The following is a 5,778-nucleotide window of genomic DNA, read 5'->3' on the forward strand; positions in this document are numbered from 1 at the left end:
TCTCTTGTATTGTTTCTTGATCATGCTTGAATCTACTCCGATATCACTCAACGAAAGAATCTCATACCAGGTGCTGTTCTATTGGCAGTCACTTCGTGCACTTTGTAAGCCGTGAAGAGTCATCGATGTTGGGCAATTCCGGATTAAACTCTTTTGCTGCTGTGAGAGACCTGATCGTCTATCTATGTTATTGAGTTTGAAAAACTCTTCCGCCACATCTCTGGCTTTTACAGCCGCTAACTTGAAAAAATGGCTAAGCATTCTGACTTTGAGAAAGAGGGATTGTGATTGTGTTTGATAAACTGGAAGTGTTTGTTTTCGTGGAGAGATGGTTTGGAAATAGATTTTAGAGAGAACAAATGAGAGTATGTTTGATAAAATTTCAAGTATGGTGTTTTCGGAGAGGAGGATCAATTGAAGAGACAACAAGTGAGAGTGTCCCTCATAAATTTAACTACTGGTTTTTTTGGATAATAAGTTTTACAAGCTCCGTAATTGAATACGAAAGGAAACTAAGTAGTTGGTTTGCATTAGGAAACAAGTAGTTGTTTTGCAAGCGAATTTGGAAGAACATTGTAAGTTTTACGAACTCCTTAATGGAAAAGGAAAATAAGTAGTTTGACATGGAGACTAAACAAAGATATCCTAAGGATAAATATATCCATCTTTATATGGTTAAACCATTTATATCCAACTGGATGAAAAGATCATTTATTAGAGTTCAAAAATAACTAAATAACGAATTGGGGAAGTTTGGATCAAAAAGAAAAACTCTACATGCGATTTCTTTAAAAGAAATACTTACATGGTAAAGAAACAATTAAACTTAAACTAGGTTGCTTCAAAATGCTTTTAGAAAGTGGGCAGGTAGAGGTTTTTGGGTCTAAAATGTGTGGTCCAGGCTTCGGTGGAGTTCTACCTTGCTGATGCTTCTTTTTGTCTGTGCTGGCTCGCTGCTTGTGAGAGACGCCGCTGGGTTTAAGCTGAACCTTAAGTGCAAAAGCAGTGTCTTTTTCTGGCCACTCTTTTGTGGTGGTGCTCTGTCCTCTTGCTGGTGGTGGTGTGGAGTTTAGATTTTCAGTATGCTACTGCTGATGTGTTTCCTTTGGCTGAAGAGCTGCTGCTGCTTTTTCTGTCTGGTGGATGTCCCCTTGCTGGCTGGTTGTCTGGTGGAGTCAGGACTGCTATGTTGATTGTAGTTTTGCTGGCTGAGGCATGGCAGTCTTGCTTTGCTGGTGTGGTGATGTTGGTTCCTTTTGGCTTGCTGCTCTTTTTGGTAGCTGGTGCGGTGGTGGTAGTACTGATTTTTTGCTGTTGTTCCAATCCAGATGGCCTGTTTGAGCCTTTGAGGGATTTGTTTAAGTATCCTCAGCCTTTTGTTTTCCTGGGGATGATGAAGTTGTGTAAAGGATTGTTTTCCTGGTTTTTTTTTTTTTTTTTCGTTTCCTTTTGTTAGCTGTTCCCTTGTTCTTTTCGACGGTTGCTTGGCTTAGGAGTTTCCCCGTTTTTAGATGTTTATTCATTATTCTTTATAAAATAACCTTTACCTAAAAACATGCTTTTAGAAAAGTTAACATGTTCGTGAACCCACTGTTTAATGCAACAAATACTTAATTGGTAGAATATTTACTTCCTTCCTACTTCAAATAGTGAGCACAGCTACGAAATTGCACAAAGACGATGCATAGAGAGACGGCCCACTTCTATTTAAAGATGCTACCTTAAAACTATCCAGCAAAAGATGAGCCAAGTAAACAATAATTAATTGTTTTGAATTTAATTTTATAAAACAATCACTACAACATTACAAAATGTTTGCCTGAATTATACAATTCCACACGTATGACTGGGGTGTTCAAAAGAACCGTTCAGAACCAGAACCGTTGGATACCCGATGTTTGGTTCTGGTTCCTACCTAGAACCGATTGTCAACGGGTAGGTTTTGGTTTCAAAAATCTAGAATCGACAATGTACGATTCCGGTTCTGGTTTCTACAGTCAAGAACCGGAACCAGAACCGAGAACCGGGACTGAAATAAAATATTATTAAAGAGTGGGGGGTTCTTGTAATTTATCGACCACGTACACAAACCTCATATTAGGGCAAAAAAATTCATTTTCTTTCTTCCCTTCTCATGATCTTCATCTGCTCTTGCTGCTCTCTGTCCACTCACTTCAGATTAAGGTAAAAACTTCAGGTTTTTTTTCTTTGCAAAAATATTCATTTTCTTTCTTCCCTTCTCACGATCTTCATTTGCTCTTGCTCTCTGTCCACTCACTTCAGATTAAGGCAAAAACTTCAACTTTTTTTTTCCTTTAATTTGCTTGGTTTTGTGAAACGTGATCCTTGGAATCTAGAAGAAGACACTAAAGCACTCCAATTTCTTAAGGTAATTTCCATTTCTTTCTTTTAATTTTATTTTTAAACTTTAACTTGATCTACAGATCTAGAGTAACTTCATTTCTGCTTCAATCTGAATTCTAAATAGTTTCAGTTGCACATATTTTACATAGAAATTCCCTCAATGATCCGTGAAAAGTGGTTGTTGATTTCTTAGCATCTCTCTCTGTGTGTGCGCAAAACCCCAATATCTCTATTATTCTATTGCAGTTGGTATATTTTGTACAAAAATATAATCATGCTTCAAAACCTCTTATTTTCACATTTGATGTGATTTGATTGCCAGTGAATAATATTGAAGTTAACTTTTATGGATATTAATAGATTGTTGGACACTCATTGGGTGGAGGAACTATAGCTCTTTTAACATATGTATTGCGGGAGCGGAAAGAATTATCAACAACAACCTGTTTTACATTTGCTCCAGGTTTGTTCTTTTTGTTCTAAGACCATCAAAAGAGTTAAAGATTTAATTTTGGAAAGAGTTAGTTTAATTACTGCCTTATTTTGTGAAGAGTTAAGATTTAATTTTGAAGTTCCCATGAATTGCCGATCTGTATTATAGCTTTTATGTCATTACGTGTTACCTTCTAATTGCAAATTGTAATTTATTTTGCCATCTAACCAAAAATTCCTTATAATATAGACAAGTAGTTGGTTGTCCATCTCTTTTTGGTTGTTGTATCTGTGTGTCCTGTACACTTTTTCTTTTAAGTGACTGCTAAGAACTTTCTGTGGCTAGATCTTAATTTCTCCTGAAGTGACAGGATGTGTGTCCTTATGAGAGTTCATATGCTTTTTAACAGTGTCCTTATATATATGTTTTTTAATTAAACGGATGCATGTCTTGGATCTGTTTTCTTTTTTTTTTCTCAAAGGAGAGAATTAACAAGTACAAGATTTTACAGATAGCATATTCTGAATATTATAACAACATCAGATTTAATAAATTATCCCTGATTCGTTTGGTTTGGTATTGGTGGGGTGTATGCATGTCTACAATTCTTGAGTTTATAAATGATGGTGACTATAGGTTTAAAGATTCAATGAAGTCGAAGAAAATGAGATGCTAAACACTAAATCAGATTTTTATTTATTGATGGCATAATATCACATAAACAATATGTTTATTAAACATTATATGTATTTTAAATTCTTTAAGTATACCCATTGTGAAAGCATTAGTTTGTGCACAAGATTGGTTGAGATATGAGATATGCATATACCCCAACTACTTTTGAGCATTATTTGATAAATGCAGAAAGTTATGACTCAGGTAACAAAATAATATCAATCTTTTATATTCATATTTAGTTAATTTATTCCCAAATTATTTTGTTCAATATTCTGAACTTACTAATTAATTTTCTTATATTTGTTTTGTAGAAATTAATGCACATGAGGCGAGCAATTTAGAGCATGGAGCATGAGATATTTTTAGTTTTTCATATTTGGATGTTGTTAATTGTTATGTTACTAATTTTATATGTTATGTAATTTCATCGTTTTAGTTTTGGAGTTCATAATTTTGAATTTGTGATTTTCAACATATTATTGTAATATTTTAATTTTGAATTTGTGATTTTTATTGGATTATTTTAATTTTGGAGTTTGAAATTTGAAATTTATAATTTTAATTTTGTTAATAAGTTCCAAGTTGGGGGTATTTGTAAGTTTTTAAGAGTTTCTTTGTCATTTTAAAAACTTTGGGGGGGGGGGGGGGATATTGAATTTTTACAGGGTACCCAGAACTGGAACCGAAACCGTTGTTATAGGTTCTGATACAGGGTACCTAGATCTGGAACCGGAATCGGATCCAAAATTCAAGGAACTGTCGGTTCCAGTTCCGGTTCCTTCCAAAAGTGTAGGGTACCCGGAACCGAACACCCCTACGTATGACTTCTCTTTTCCCATTGTAACCTTGCAAAGCCAAAAAAATATTCTTCGTGTACATAAAACCATACTGACCACGATGTTGAAAACTTAATCAAAGAAAAGAGAGAGAGAGAGAGAGAGAGAGAGAGAGAGAGAGAGAGGTCTATAAAGTTCATAGGGCATTACAAATTTACAATATGCAGATCAGCCTAAAGTGTAAGTATAAAAAGAAGATAAATGAACACTAATAAGAAAATACATATATAATAGAAAAGAAATATAATTTCGTAAGTTAAGAAGGAATCTTTTCAAAAAGGAATTATTATAATTCTAATACACCAAAGTGAGTTGAATGAATAGTGTTTTGTAAAATAAACATCAAAAGCTAATGGTTGTTTACGAGGGCTTGTCGGAAATCGCGAGCCCAAGTGGATTAATTGTTGGATCCAATTAATGGTTGCTTGACGAGAACAATTTTCGGTTCATCTAAGGCCAGCAAAAACAGCACATCGCCTGGTTCAGGGTGATGAGCGATGACTAGAAACATTTAGAAGGTGAACTATCTCGTATTGTAGCCCGGAATGGCAAATGGGTTTGTGTCAGTTGTGATGTTTGGACCAGATGTGGGAGTTCGGCCAGTTGGTTGATTTGGCTCAATTGTGGAGTTTGGGCCGTTTGTGGGAATTGGGCCAGTATGGAGTTTGGGCCTAAGGCTTGATATACTGTGGGTTCATTTTGGGTTTGTAAGGGTGGGCTTTGTTCTGTGAGCTGTGGGGTTTGAATGGGGTTTGTGTTTTGGTTGGTTGCCATCTGGATTTTGAGTGGATTGATTAATCTTAACCGAGTATTTGTGTGTTTTTGCAAGGACAAAAACAGTGGTTAGATAAGGAAATCTGATTGAATATCTATTTGCTTTTGCAGGGACATAAAAAAAATTGAGAATAGCGAAAGCTAATTAGAATTGAGAGATGAGGTCTATTACCATGTCAAAGTTTGAAGAAGAAGGCAAGAGAAGCAGAAATATACTGCCAAGAGAAACAGAAAGAGATGCAAAAATGTTTTCTGTATATTATTTTATATGATGTACTTTGTCCAATTTATACAAACATACAAATGTAAGAATGATAATACAATGAATACGTAATTACATGAAATCAAGGAAACATACAAAGTAATTTTTTTTTAGTTTACTGATTCACAATTCGTAAGAATTGGCCTTCAATTGTTGGTAAGTTTTCACCAAATTCCTCTGGGTTTTTCAAAATTGACAAGTGGATGTTAACTTTCACATTTTTAATCTAAAAAACTGCGAACTAAGATCCTCACAATGTCGGTAGTTTTGAGTTTTTAAAGACTTGTGACTGATCATTACATAATAGAAATATACTACACAAATAGATCTTAACATAAATAAATACAAATGCAAGGTGTCGATCTTTAAAAGTTAAGATGAGTGTAGACGTAAAAATCTACCTATACGGAAAGAGGGTCTGATCCCGTGAG

Source organism: Pistacia vera, unplaced genomic scaffold (genome assembly GCF_008641045.1).
Source record: "Pistacia vera cultivar Batoury unplaced genomic scaffold, PisVer_v2 Contig845, whole genome shotgun sequence".
NCBI lineage: Eukaryota > Viridiplantae > Streptophyta > Magnoliopsida > Sapindales > Anacardiaceae > Pistacia > Pistacia vera.